This window comes from Bison bison, unplaced genomic scaffold (assembly GCF_000754665.1).
Source record: "Bison bison bison isolate TAMUID 2011002044 unplaced genomic scaffold, Bison_UMD1.0 scf7180017864376, whole genome shotgun sequence".
In the NCBI taxonomy this organism is placed as follows: domain Eukaryota; kingdom Metazoa; phylum Chordata; class Mammalia; order Artiodactyla; family Bovidae; genus Bison; species Bison bison.
The window spans coordinates 709588-724959 of NW_011494948.1; the positions used below are offsets into that span (position 1 = coordinate 709588).

General features: G+C 37.9%; 1 protein-coding gene and 1 long non-coding RNA gene across 5 annotated transcripts in view; one reads left to right on the forward strand and one right to left on the reverse strand.

Moving 5' to 3' along the window:
- The window catches only part of KDM4C (lysine (K)-specific demethylase 4C), a 411252-nt gene that overhangs the window by 300220 nt on the left and 95660 nt on the right, over window positions 1-15372 (forward strand). The window lies entirely within an intron of this gene.
- Window positions 7257-15364, reverse strand: LOC105000918. Its single transcript, XR_826799.1, has 3 exons — window positions 12511-15364; window positions 10551-10585; window positions 7257-8438 (listed from the first exon to the last, which is right to left on the reverse strand). It is a non-coding gene; the product is annotated as an uncharacterized LOC105000918 (long non-coding RNA).

Below are 15372 nucleotides of genomic sequence, written 5' to 3' on the forward strand. Positions count from 1 at the left end.
GATGGCTTTAAACAACCCATAGGGTTTTGCTTGGTCAACAGTGATTAACAGAAGAGAGGTTTTAGATTTTGAAAGGTACAGTCATTATTGTTAAGCAATGGATCCATTATTATTTATTTTTCCACTGTTTTAGTATTAATTATTTATTCCTTCGGAAGGGGCTCTTAAAAATCAACGAAAAATTATAAAATGCTTTTTTATGTAAAGTGACAATCTTTTCACACTTGTCATTAATTTAATGTAAGTCAGTGTGACCTATTTTAGGCATTTTCCCACAATTTAGGGATGTCATTTTCTAAGACAAGCTCACAAATACAGGTACCAGCCCAGTTTGCATTTATTGATTTAAATATCAACAGTTCTGTGCATTTATCTGTATTGCCATTTGGATCATGCAATTCTCAGCCTCTGTTACATTGAGATTGAGCGTGTAGGCTCTGGGCTGAGATTGTTTTGAGTTCCACGTCCACCACCTAAGCAACCTTGGCCATACAATTTAACCTCTCGGAATCTTTTCTGTAAACCGGGGTGGTTGTGAGAATGACATGAGATAGTGAAGGACCTGGCATGTTGCTACACTCAAAAGTTAGTCACTGCTTATGGTAGCTGATGCAACCCCTTGCTGTCTAAATCTCTGTGAACTGCCTTTAGCCAATCAGAGTCAGAGCAGATAAATATTTACAAGGAGAAAGTAGGTTCCTGGTGCGCTGTCATTTGTGTATTCATCTGTCCAGTAAATATCTCTTTAGGACTTGCTGTAGGGTTAGGTGATAAATGTACATCATTTCTGCTTTTATGGATATTACAGGATAATGGGAAGTTACTGAAAATTCAACAAGTGCTTACAAAGCAGCATGAAAAGTTCTTTTGTAGTAAAAGTCCAGAATGCAGTGAAGGACCTTACTGAATTTGGGGCACAAGGGTTGGCAGTCAAGAGGTGTGGAGAAACTTGCTGGAAGAAGCAGTGCCTCATAATGCCTTGTTTGAGCCCTGAAGGAGGAGAAGAGGTGCACTGAAGAAAAGGTCAGGAGAAGGAACAGGATATTCGGTACCCTGGAAGTGGGAGGGAACGTAAGGTCTAGGAAATGACATTTCAGCAGAGCCAGAGCGTGAGGTGTGAGGAGGGAAGGATGAGTCTTGAGGAGGGGAAGCCTCAGATGATGTAGCACTGTGCTGTCCAGTTTAGTAGCCTCTGGACACTGGCAGCTACTGGACACTTAGAACATGGCTAGTGTTACGGAAGAACTGAACTTTTAGATTGTGTTTAATTTAAAAGTTAAAAAATGAAAGCAGCATAAGCACATGAAATACAAGTGTAATTTTGGTAGGTCCACATTTTACATTTCAAACACCCTTGAAAATCTAGTGTCCAAATTGAGGTGTGTGTAAATACACAGCAGACTTCAAAGACTTAGTATGAAAAAAAAGAACGTGAAATATCTCATTAGTAATTATTTTTATATTGGTTATATGTTAAAATAATAATAGTTTGGATTTGTTAAGATCCGTTTGTTAGTTTATGTTAGTAAAATTAATTTCATCGGCCTTTTTATTGCAATTACATATACTTAATGTAACATGTGTCCCCTGGCAGCTCAGACAGGAAAGAGTTTGCCTCTGATGTGGGAGACCCGGGTTTGATCCCTGGGTCAGGAAGATGCCCTGAAGAAGGAGATGGCAACCCACTCCAGTATACTTGCCTAGAAAATCCCATGGATGGAGGAGCCTGACAGGCTACATACCATGGGGTCACAAAGAGTTGCACACGACTGAGTGACTTCACTTTGACTTTTCAACATAACTTCCCTTTTGGCTCAGATGGTAAAGAATCTGCCTGCTATGCAGGGAGCCCTGGTTTGATCCCTGGGTCAGGAAGATCCCCTGGAGAAGGGAATGGCAACTCACTCAAGTATTCTTGCCTGGAGAATTCCATGGACAGAAAGCCTGGCAGGCTACAGTCCATAGGGTTGCAAAGAGTTGGACACAACTGAGTGACTAATACTTTCACTTTTTCAACATAACACATATCATTTTAACTATTTTTAGGTGTATAGCTCTGTGGTACACATGGCATTAAGTATATTCACATTGTTGTACAACCACCATGCCCCGCTATCTCCAGAACATTTTCGTCTTCCCAAGCAGAAGCTCTGTACTCATTGAGTAATAACCCCTCATTCTCCTCTTCCTCACCTGTTTTTTTTTTAAATAAATTGTCCATTTATTTAGTATGTATTATTTATCACCTACTGTAGTAAGCTGAATAATGTTCACCCAAAGATATTAGGTCTTAATCCCTGGAACATGTAAAATGTCACATCTTATTTGGAAAAGGGACTTTTACAGATGTGATTTAAGGATTTTAAGATGAGGTTATTTTGGGATTATCTGGGTGGGTCCAAAATGCCATCACACCTGTCCTTTAAGGAGAAGTAAAGGGAAATTACACACAGAAATAAGGCATGTGATAGAAGCAGAGTCTCACCTGTATTTTTGATGTGACTCCTAAAACATTAAATATTGTGTATCTGGCTCATATTTTATTCCTACTGGATTTTGTACATTTTTCTGAACACATTGAAGAACCTTTGATGCTGATTAAGAAGTGAAATAATAGATCATGTTTGTGTTTCAAATGGGTATTCTGCTTCTGGTGGGGAGAATGTGTTCGAGAGAGCAGGACTGGGGCCAGAGAGGCCAGTTTCAGTGATAATGTGAAAAATGATTTAAGTGTAAAGCTGAGATGGAGATGAATGAATTGATTGCAGGTGGGGTTGTCTTGGACTAGGTGTGGAGGAGGCTAGGGTTCTGGATAAGCAGCTGGGAGACTGGTCATGCTGTGCATAGGGCTTGTTCTTATCAGAAGGGCATGGGGTTGAGGAGGAAGTATGTTTGGGCATATTTGATTTGAAGTCTGTGTATTCCAACTAGGTTGAACACAGGAGAAACATATGTTAGAATTCTACTTCTCGTGGGTATGTAAATATTTACCAGCTGCTCCTAGGTGTCAAATGAAGCTCAGTAACTATTACTGGTTAGTAATTCAGAAACAGTGTCAATAACCTAAGATATGCAGATGACACCACCCTTACGGCAGAAAGTGAAGAGGAACTAAAGAGCCTTTTGATAAAAGTGAAAGAAGAGAGTGAAAAAGCAAGCTTAAAACTCAACATTCAAAAAACTAAGATCATGGCATCCAGTCTGATCACTTCATGGCAAATAGATGGGAATACAATGGAAAAAGGGACAGACTTTATTTTCTTGGGCTCCAAAATCACTGCAGATGGTGACTGCAGCCATGAAATTAAAAGACGCTTGCTCCTTGGAAGGAAAGGTATGACAAACCTAGACAGCGTATTAAAAAAGCAGAGACATTACTTTGCCAACAAAAGTCCATCTAGTTAAAGCTGTGGTTTTTCCAGTGGTCATGTATGGATGTGAGTGTTGGACCACAAAGAAAGCTGAGTGCCGAAGAACTGATGTTTTTGAGCTGTGATGTTGGAGAAGACTCTTAGGAGTCCCTTGGACTGTAAGGAGATCAAGCCAGTCAATCCTAAAGGAAATGAGTCCTGAATATTCACTGGAAGGACTGATGTTGAAGCTGAAGCTCCAATACTTTGGCCACCTGATTTGAAGAACTGACTCGTTGGAAAAGACCCTGATGCTGGGGAAGATTGAAGGTGGGAGGAGAAGGGGACGACAGAGGATGAGATAGGTGGATGGTATCACTGACTCAGTGGGCTTGAGTTTGAGCAGACTCTGGGAGTGGCGATGGACAGGGAAGCCTGGCATGCTGCAGTCCATGGGGTCGCAAAGAGTCGAACACGACTGAGCAACTGAACTGAACTGGCTGAGCAGCTGTGCTTTGTGTGGATGTGAATTCGATTTATGATAATATTGTATTTGCTTCGCTATACACTAAGTCCCCTACATACAAACAAGTTCTGTTCCAAGCAGACATTTGTAAATCCAGTATGTTTCTAAGTCTAACAAAGTTACCTTAGGTACCCAACTAACACAATCTGCTGGATAGTACTTTACTATAATAGGTTTATAATACTTTTCACACAAATAATAACGTACATAGAAAAACAAAAAAATGAAAAGATTTTTAATCTTACAGTACCTTGAAAAGTACACTAGTACAGTACAGCAGCCGGCCTACAGCATGCATGTTCACATCTTTGAAAGTTTGACACTTGATGGTTCATATGTAGAGGACTTACTGTACTCTTTCTGAAGTATAATAATCAGGTAACACAGTGTCAGCCTTGCAAGTTTCATTTATGTCTTCTCGCAGAGTGAAAGAAATGAAGAACATTGAAAATGGAAGAAAAACCTATAGAAATGAAAAAGTTTGATTTGAAAAAGGATGAGTATTCTCATGAAAGATAAATGTTTTCATAAAAGATAAATGTGTCTGCCAACCAGTAAAGACAGTGTGTATGGAGATTGCCAGGATGAGTGCCTACATGTGAAAGGGGATTTGCAGTAAGAGTCACAAGGGTTTGCACAGGCTCACGAGAAGGTATTCATTTCAGAATGGCTTTGAGTTTAATTTCAGTTTAATTTTAGTTTAAAAACATCTTTTCACTAATAGTTTTTTAGGATCAAATTTTAAATCATAGTTTTGTTTTTTTCTGTTCAGAGTATAAAATACATTCCACCTTTCTTTAGGAGCAAAATATTTTACTTTCAGTAAATGGAAAACAGATAGCTTAATTATAGGAATCGTGCTTAAGTTTAATTAAAACTTGCAAGATTTTTTTTCTTAGAGCCATCTGTTCATAATTGGTTTTTTAAAATTCATCAGTTTTAAACACTTAACGTTCTTTGGACAAAGCAAAAAAATATTGTGAAATCTTTTCACTAAATGGCAGATATTTCTCAGTAAAAGAATCATGACATCCTGGCAAAGGTATAATTTTAGTAGACTAATGAGCTTTCTGACCAGAGCCGACTGAGACTCGTCTGATTTTTACAATGATAAATTGACTGTGTCAAAATTCGCAATCTAGTCTGGTGAAATATTTTACTATGAAAGTTTAATTCTCATTTTTTATTTATGAAAGCAGTGGTAGTGTCACAGTAGCTTATAATATGCTGGCCGTTTGGTATGATTTATTTCAATGAGTGTCACTTGTTGATGTGTTTAATGATTGTTGACCCATATTTAATTCTAAAAACTCTTAAGTGGTGAGAAATGTAATAAGTCAGCCACTGTAGTTAAAAGAAAAAAATCACTATCCACAGATCTATTCAGTTGCCTTTCCCCAGCTTCAGTGATATCACAGCTTTATATTTGACAGCTGTTGATTTGGGGCACTGAATACTTAATAGCTTTCTTTACAGTTGTGGGAATCTACTTAGAATAGTTTGTACCACAAACATATACTTGAAATGTAATAAAATCATCTTTCATTACTTAATTTGGGGATTCCACCCTATTTTCATTTTAAAGGTTTTAAGGAAAATTGTGGAATAATGAGCATTTCTTTCATTTATCAGTCTTTTGATAAAAAACGCTTATTGAGGTGATCATAGTGTCTGGTGCTTGGTGACAGGTGGCGTGAGATGGACAAGGTCATCTGTCTCGTGAGGTTTGCATTCTGGAAGGATTTAGGTATATTGATAGATCTTCTGAGGGTGTCTTTTTTTTTTTTTGGTAGTTTCAGAAAGCAGATGGAAAGGGCTAGGTTAACACATTCTTTTAAGGTATTTCTTTACAGAGAGGTGTAGTAAGTATTCCTGTCTCGTACGTCAGGATACTTATCTAGTGTAGATAATTTCTAACAAATAGGTAAAAATATCAAAAGAGATATATATTTTTAATATTATGATATTAGTTTGAGGTCATTTTAGAAACAATAAGTATCTTAAAAAATTTAAAACGGTGGTATATGTTAACATGAAGCTTCAAATTATTCATAGCTTATAACAAAATGAAATACCTTATGAATTAGGAAACAGTCGTAGTAGTGAAACATTTTTAACAGTATGTACTGTTCAAAAGACCACAATGTCTTGTATTTTTTAAAAGGAGAATTAAAGTGTTAAGTTGTTGTTTTTACTTTGTTTATAGTACATAGTAAAAGACATAAATACTATTGCTGCAGAAATTTGCTTTAAAATTTCTCTAGGAAGAGGCCATCCAGAGAAAATTATCTTTGCTATTTTCTTATGTCTATTAAAGCAATTTATAAGTATTTTTCAAATAATAATGTAACATTACAGAACATTTTTGTTGGCAGGTCAGCTTAGAACTGAGGAGGTGGGGAGATCAGTGGCCCAAATGTTTTTAGAAACAACAATCAAATTTAAATACTTCTAATTCTCAGGTACCATTTCTTTAAGAATCCCTTTTTATAATTAGAAAATGAAGAAGCCAGTGACACAAAATCAGTCCTTTTCCGTGCAGACCCAGAAGCTAACATATGTGCATTTTTAGGCTTCTCATTTTGACAGGGGCAATCACCATATAATTTCAGAAATCCATTTATCTTAGTAATAGCCCTAGAACCATTGAGTCTCCCCTTCCTGTCTGTGACAGTATTACTGTCTCAGTGTTCTTTGCCACACACTGATTTGGGGAGCCCTGCCCTGTAGCTGTGGCACCTAATACCACCATGGTGAACATTCTGCATAGATAAGACATGACAGCCTTTTAACCTAAGCTTGCTGTGCACGCAGAGGGTGACAGCCCACCTGCACCAGGGAAGGCAAACAAGCACGTGTGATGCGTTCATCTTAATCACATTCTATTTCTCTCGGAGACGTTCCAAGAAAATGACAGGCCAAGCTCAGAGTTCAGGTTATCAGCCTGAGACATGTGAAGCAGGGCATCTCCACAACAGATAAGGCTAACCTGTACTACTGAACTTTGACTTGTTGATTTAGTGTTAGAATTTTAATATATACATCCTATAAGGTTATTTTAGTTATAAAAGCAATGTCTTTTGGACTCTGTGGGAGAGGGAGAGGGTGGGAAGATTTGGGAGAATGGCATTGAAACATGTAAAATATCATGTAAGAAACGAGTTGCCAGTCCAGGTTCGATGCACGATACTGGATGCTTGGGGCTAGTGCATGGGACGACCCAGAGGGATGGTATGGGGAGGGTGGAGGGAGGAGGGTTCAGGATGGGGAACACATGTATACCTGTGGCGGATTCATTTTGATATTTGGCAAAACTAGTACAATTATGTAAAGTTTAAAAATAAAATAAAATTAGAAAAAAAAATAAAAGCAATGTCTGTCATAAAAAAATTTTTTTTACCTGAAGTGTATAAAATACAAAATGAAATCATCTTTAGCTTCGTGCCAGTCCACAGCAGTAATCACATTTAATTTGAGGCAGTAATGATTCCTGACTCTTTTCTATGGAGGAACTAGCTTAGAAGGATATGGTGCTTCACCTTACTGTGTTATACTTGAGAGTGTTTCAGTAGCATACTATATACGTATGGAACATAAATCTGTTTTATAAAAATATCAACCCTCTCTTAAGGGTAGTCACATTTTTCCTTTCTTTCCTCTGGTTCTTCTTATGAACCTACCAGCATTTATGATGCTTCACACTCTTGGCGCCTGTCATTTACTCAGAAACTTTCCAGGCTGCATTTTTAAGGTTTTGGTTTTTGTTTTTAATAGAACTTAACCACCTCGATTGCCTAAAGGTAGTCCTGAGTGGGCCTCACTTGTGCCATTTGCTGCAAGAGTAAAAGCATCTGAATGCGATAATAAAGCATATGAATATTGGGCCCGCCAGCATGGGTTCCTGTCTCAGCTCTGCCACATACTAGTTACTTGAGAACATGTCATCCTCCTTGGAAGCCTGTCCTTGATTCCACGACAGCTGTCCTTGATTTTCCTTCTCTCTCTTTGGCCTTTAGGTCTCAGGTTTCTTTGCAGGTTCCTCGTCGTCTGTCCATCTCTTGAATGTTTATGTTCCCCTAGTTTCTGTCTGAAGCTTTTTTCTCATTCTTTGCATTCTCAGTAACAGCTTGTAAGATTGGAATCACAGTAATAGCACTTTCTTTCATTGTTGTGAGTATCAAGGTAAGGAATCTGGTATACTTTGCCCAGTGCCTGGCCATAGTAAGTGCTCAATAAATACTCCTTCTTATTGTTGTTATTATAAGTGTATTACCTTAGTAATACCATTACAGTAACAGTGAAATAAGAATAAAATAATAATGTATATGTACTCAGTAAATCGATAAATAAATGATATTGTTTATTTTTAAGCTTTATCACTTGGAACATTTTATCATACATAAAATATTACAGGTGGTTGTCAATGAAGTTCACAAATATTTAATTAAAAATAAACTTCTTTAATTTTAAATAATTACAGATCCACTGTAAATTGTAGAGATAATATAGAGATTCTTGTGTGTCCTTCATCCGGCTTCCCTTATCGGTTGCATGATATATAACTGTAAAACAATATAAAAATGAGAAATTGACATTGGTATAATATATGCACTTAGTTCTATGTTGGAGAAGGAAATGGCAACCCACTCTCATGTTCTTGCCTAGGGAATCCCGTGGACAGAGGAGCCTGGTGGGCGGCTGTCCATGGGGTCGCACAGAGTCGGACACAACTGAAGCGCCTTAGCAAGCAAGTTCTATGTAACTTTATCACATTTATAGCTGTCATTTTATTAGAAGGAAGTGTAGTTCTGCAGAAGTGGTTAAAAGGGAGGTAAAACAAAAATAATAGCAGTGCATTGTGGTTTATAACATATGTGAAAGTATAAAGAACTCTTGACCCTTTATATAAAACAACTCTATTAAAATTGTGTAAAAATATATGGGAGAGAGGTTCAAGAAGGAAGGGATGTATGTATACCTATGGCTGATTCATGTTGATGTTTGGCAGAAACCAACAAAATTTTGTAAAGCAGTTATCCTTCAATTAAAAACTAAATAAAATTTTTGAAGGATATGAAAGAAAAATTGTGCAAAGATTTGGTCTTACTCTTCACCAGAGGACAAAATGCTTGATGACATTACCATTAGGCAAAGCAAATAAAACCACAGTGTGATGCCACTGCATATCTGTGGACTAGTTAAAATCAATAAAACAATACCAATGCTAATGCATAGCAACTGGAACCCTGCTCCATTGCTGGTGGCAATGCAAAATGGTAGAGCCATGTTGGGAAACAGTCTTGTTATTTCTTGTTAAATGAAACATACAATTTACCATACCATCCTGCAAGCCCATGCTACTAGGAATTCATCTCAGGAGTGAAAATTTACATCCACACAAAAACCTGTAAGTAATAGTTATAGTGCCTTTTTCATAATCATCAAAAATCTGGAAACAACTCAGTGCTTTTCAACTGGTGGTTGAATTATCAAACCATGGTACATCCATACAGTGTGATACTTCTCAGTAGGATCAGTCAACATGGGTGACTTTTGAATGCATGATGTAGGTGAAAGAAGCCTGGCTCAAAGGGCTCCCTACTATATAACTCCATTCATGTTGCACTCTGGTAGAAAATAAACCTTTGAGGGTAGAAACCAGATTAGTGGCTGTGGCAATGCCTAGTGGAGAGGTTGACTGCAGAGGGCACAAGGAAATGGTTTGTGTTTGTGGAACTGTTGTCTGTCTTGATTGTGGCAGAAGTTGCATGACTGTGTTCTTTTGTTGAAATTTGTGGAAATGTATACATTAAAGGGTGACTTTTATTACGTATCCTCTGTGCAAGAAATTTTCCAGGCAATACTGGAGTGGGTTGCCATATTCTAAGTATAAAACCATATTTTAAATGTTACTGGATTGCTTAATGATAAATCTGTGGCATTTATCATTACCATGGATTTATCATTACCACAGGGTGAGGGGAAGTGTGGCAAAGAAAACTGGAGGAGAAGAAATGAAAGAATGTGGGTGATGTAGGAAGGAGTATGTTTGGGGAAATGAGAGCTGGTCCAGGACGACCCATATCTCAGGCAACAGAAACTGTCCGTGCCTTCCCCTCTGAAGGCTTTTTGCGTAGGTTTCCCTCGTTTCAGAAAGTACTGATCTCAGATAGCTATTTCCGTGGCTGAAATGTTACTCCCAGAATCACTCCCGTAAAGGTGTTAATTTTAGTTTCTGTTGCTTCATCATAATCATTACCTGATTGAGGGTTAAATGAGATATTTGTTATAATACATTTGCACAATGGCTGGCACAGAATACATTTCCATAGTTAACTCATGAAGTGATGATGTCAAGTTGTATTTAATAGATGAGAAATCAGAGGTTTAAGGTGGTTATTGTTGTTTTAGTCGCTAAGTCGTATCTGACTCTTTGTGACTGCATGAACTGCAGCCCTCCAGGCTCCTTTGTCTGTGGGGTTTTCCAGGCAAGACACTGGAGTGGGTTGCCATTTCCTTCTCCAGGGGACCTTCCCGACCCAGGGATCAAACCTGTGTCTCCTCATTGGCAGGCAGATTCTTCACCACTGAGCCACCAGTTAATAGTGGAAGAGCCGTGCTACCCTGGCCTCCAGACAGAATTCCCATGTTCTTTCCTACTGAGTTATATTCACCTTGGAGTCAGGTAGCTTTCTGATCTTCTGAAAGGCTGAAAACAACCAGAAGTTAATTGCTTTCAGGGTTTTCCATTAAAACCATCGTCTCAGTTCAGGTATATTATCTGATTTTTGTTTTGTTTTATTTTCCATTTCAGAGAACTTCAAATGTGGGCAGTGGTATAAAGTGATGTCTGGGTTATTTAAGTTCTTGAGAGAAATAGGTTGCAAGGGAACGGGGGAAGTATTCTTAAATTAAGTTTAAAAATATCCTCGCACACTGTCATTAGCCTTGCAGGGCCCATCAACCTCCAGTTCACTCTTTCCTGGTGTCAGATGTATTGGAAAGCATTGACAAACAGTTGGTATGCCAGAGACATCTAAAAGCCTCCAAGAGGTGCATAGAGACACGTAAATCTGTCATTTAAATAAACTCCACTAGTGGCAGGCGTCTCAGAAATCTAACTCACAGTGATGTGGGCACACGGGTTTTGTTAACCAGAAACAGCATTTTAACACTGACAGCTTCTAAAGAAGACAGCTCTAGACAGGAATTCACTGTCTGTAGAACTGCAAACTAATCTTGCCTTCAAATGAAAAAATTGTAGTGCGGCTTACTTTATATAGCAGAGAAAGCTGTCATTGTTGGGTTTATTTCCTAACATCTGAATCTTTAATGCATAAGCAATTTTTCTATCAGTCATTCTTGAAACTTGACCAGAATGAAAATTTTGGTTTTGAAAATTTTTGTACAATTAAAGTTTGACCACTTTATTTTTATGCTTGTGAGCAAGTCTTGGAAAAGTCCACATTGTTGTTATTGTTGTTTTAGGTTTATTGGTTTTTAAAAATGTTTTCATAAATTTCTTTTTTATCTCTATTTTCTTTTTTTCATGGAAAGGCATTTTATTGTAAATATAGCAGTGTGTACATGTCAATTGCAAACTCCCAGTGAATTCCTCCTCCCCTTCCTTCCGCCCCAGTAACCATAAGTTTGTTCTCTAAGTCTGTGAATCAGTTTCTATTTTATAAATAAGTTCATTTGAATTATTTTTTTAAAAGATTCCACATATAAATAATTATTTCCTTTTTATTATAAAACAGTTTTGGTTCTTTTGAAGTATGCCAGGTATGCAACATGAACATTTGCAGTTCAGTTCAGTTGCTCAGTCTACATGTCGATAACAGTCAGGTAGGCTCACTTGCTAATCCTTAGATAGCAGCCACAGAAGGCTCAGCAAAACAACTAACTACAATGATCTGGGCTTTTAAAGATATTCTCAAATAATTAATTTCACAAATAGTGGACAGGTAAAATGTTCATATTCCAAAGGAATACCTTTACCTGTCCACTATTTGTAATATTATATGAACATTTTACCTGTCCACTATTTGTAATATTAATTATTTGATAATAACTTTAAAAGCCCAGATCATTGTAGTTAGTTTTGCTGAGCTTTCCGTGGCTGCTATCTAAGGATTAGCAAGTGAGCCTACCTGACTGTCCTCGACATGTAGATGCAGCTTGTTGCCTCTGTATGTCAGAACACATGTACATGAAAGGTATGTGCTCTGTGGCTTCTTATGAATTTGGGAGTTGACAGAGGTCTTAGGACATCTGACAGAATCATATACCATATATGGTGAATGGGTGATTTGCACCCTTGAGAATGATGTTCTCCTTCCGTTTTTATATATGAAGTGGTGAAAAGAATTCCCTCTTTCTTGAGCGAAGAAAGGATATGAAACAATTTTTTTCTTCAAGTAGATCCTGGAGGAAGGCACCCCATCTGTGATGGGTGAGCGTTATATAAAAAAGGAGCAGATCATCAGCCAAACAATTCTGCATCCGGGTGCCTTGTCATTGTCCTGTGAGCAGATCCCAGGGCTTCATTCCTTTTTGCATATAGTGAATTAATTATCATTCTTTCTGTGTATGCTGAGTTTTTTAATACTTAAAAAAAAATATTCAACTGACCTGTTAAGTTGGTTAGATCTTGCTTATCAGGAAGCTAGATGGTGGAGAAACAAAAGAGAGAACCTTTCTCTTAGATATTTTATTTATTCTTTTTGAAAGATTTTTATTTGGGGGATAAATTAAGTCTTGGGTGCAATGATTTGTCTTGTTAGTATTAAAATAAGTCAGCTCTCACGTGTCCCCACAGCACAGTAGCAGCACAGCCTGAGGGAGGGAACAGATGTTTATCATGTGTATGCCCTGCACTGGGTGCTGTGCCCCTGCTATAATACGCATCACCCTTGTGGTCCTCAGCAGTTCTGTATGCATTCAGGATTTCAGTCCCCTCTTTGCTAAGCCCTTTAAGGGCACCCTACTCTAATGAAACAACAGTAAAGACAGCAACAATGAAAGCCCGAAGTTCTTGCTTTCATAACATTTTTTGCTCAGCATTATTGCAGCCCAATTTTTGCTAGAAATTCAGATCGTTTTAAAGAAATCAAGATACATGACTATTCATTTAATATATAAGGGAAATTGTTGAACTGGGACTTAATTAATCTGTATCACTCTAAAGCTCTTATATTTGCACTAAAATTCATTAATGTATGGCATGCTAGACTTTTGAAACTTACATTGAATCTTTTAGGGTAGGCTAGAAATCTAGGCACAGAACTACACCAACTATAATAATGAAGTCTCCCTGTGAAAACGGCAGTTCAGTAGAAATTGGAAAGTTGCATAGGCCCCCGCCTCCCCAACCCCGCAAAATCTTATTTAAGATGCTGTACTCATCCTAGATAGGAGTAGTCAGTGTCATCTCTAGGAGGGGGACACAGTAGTCTGAGTTCCTGTTGGTGTCAATCCATGGATTTTTCCCAAGATAAAATGTCACCTGTCATTTTCCCCTGGAACTTTAGGACTTTTCAGTTATTTTAAGTTTTGTTTGTTTCCCTAATGTGTGGATAAAGCTACTTCTTTTGACCAGTGTACTTTCCCTATCCTGAAATTTCTCTCCTTTTGCAGTTGAGTCTAGCATATATCCTACTACAGTTTCACAAATAGTGACTCGAATCGAAATCTTCCCAAGGTGCATCAAGTTAATGGTTTTGGTATATCCCAGGGTCACCTCCTGAAGCATGGAGGCATTTTAAAAGGACTCTCAAAAGTTGAGCTGTTAATCCTGCAGCACAGCACAGGCCAGAGGCTTGTTTCCTGGGCAATCAGCTTTGTATCTCCCAGCCTGACTCCTGCCTTCCTGCAGCACATCAAAGCAGCTGAACACATTTTGAGTTTTGGGGCAACTATCACTCATTCATCAAAGTTCCATCTGAGTGATACATGTTTTTGAAAACAGATGTGGAAATGGAGCTGGCAGATGTTGAGAATGGCCCTGGTGTTGAAGCCCATGTCGTTGCACATGCTGTAGGAAGGCAGGTCGTTAGCATTCAGAGTGGCGCACCTACAATCTGTGAATTCATCAAGTTGTTTGCATAGCTCTTGGATTAGTCTTTGTGGTTTGATTTGCATTGCTTTGGAGGTAATTAAAAGCTGTCCTCACCCCCACCCCCTGCATATGTGCTTAAAATATAATAAACATGAAATACATAGCTTACTATGTATTTTAGTGGTTGGCAAGATATACTAGTGTTCTTGTGTTGAATGTGCTTTTTCATTTTGGCTGCTCTGTGCCAGGCATTGCTGGGTGATACTCCAATAAGTCTTTGAAGTTGATATCATTTTTTCCATTTTATATTTGGTAAAACTGAGGCTAAGAGGAGTTTGATCATTTGAACTTGTCCAGCTGCTAAACAGTAGAACTCCTTAATAGGAGAAGTTCTCCTACTTAAAGTCCTAAGTCCTCCTCAATAGGATAACACCCACTATGCTGCCTGTACCACCTCTGCAATGTGATGGGGAGCAAAGTACAAAATGGAGACGCTAATGCTCTGAGACTCAGAGAAACACCTTTAACCTGCATCATGACTCCTGTGTCTCTCATCAGTGTCTGGGACCCCAACTGTGTGAGAAGTCAGCTCATCAAGGCAACACCGTGCATGGTCCCCATTTTCAGCCAGACCAGTCACTCTAGGGAGAAAGCATCTGTACAGTGTTCATTTCTGTGTCGTGGTCACATTTCATCCTGAGCCAGGGTAGCATGTGGCCATGTTCTCACCTTGGGTTTCTCAGGTTCCAGGCAGATACTTGGGTACAGAGATGTGTGAGTATCTTCAATACAGTTAAAGGGAAAAAAATAAAGTTCTTCAACATGCATATTTGATCCATGTTACTAATAATTTTTCCTAAACCATGCTTTGATGAGGAAAAAATTTAAGAGAAATTGTACATACAGAATGTTCCCAATTATTATTTTTTTAGTGAACAGGGAAATGACTTGAATGCCATATTGTAGTTGTTGGTAGATAGCAGGATATTGGGTGATTAAAGAAAGTAATTTTTTACATACATTTGTGTAATTTGGAGCTTTCTAAATATAAGAAGCTTCATATTACTTGTAAAAATCAAAGGAAATAAAGTAAAATATAAAATTAGATAAAACATTATTTGAACACCTTCTTGGTCTTTTTTATGACTTTTTATTTAGTGGCCCTTGTAGGAGGGATATGGGACCAGCTTAGAGCAGAGAGTATCCAGGGGTTTCCTCCCTTTGCCTTCAACAGAAACACCCTGAGACATCTTTTCTTTTTTCTTTATAGTTTTAATTCTGGACACTTTTTTCCTTATTAATGTTCAGAATTCCATATTTATCTTCTTAATGGTTTAACATGAAGGTTCCCTTGTGATGTCTTTAGTAGTAATTTTCAGGGAATCCTTGTTTTACTTGCTAAGAGCAAGATCTATATTTTAATTTATTTTCATTTG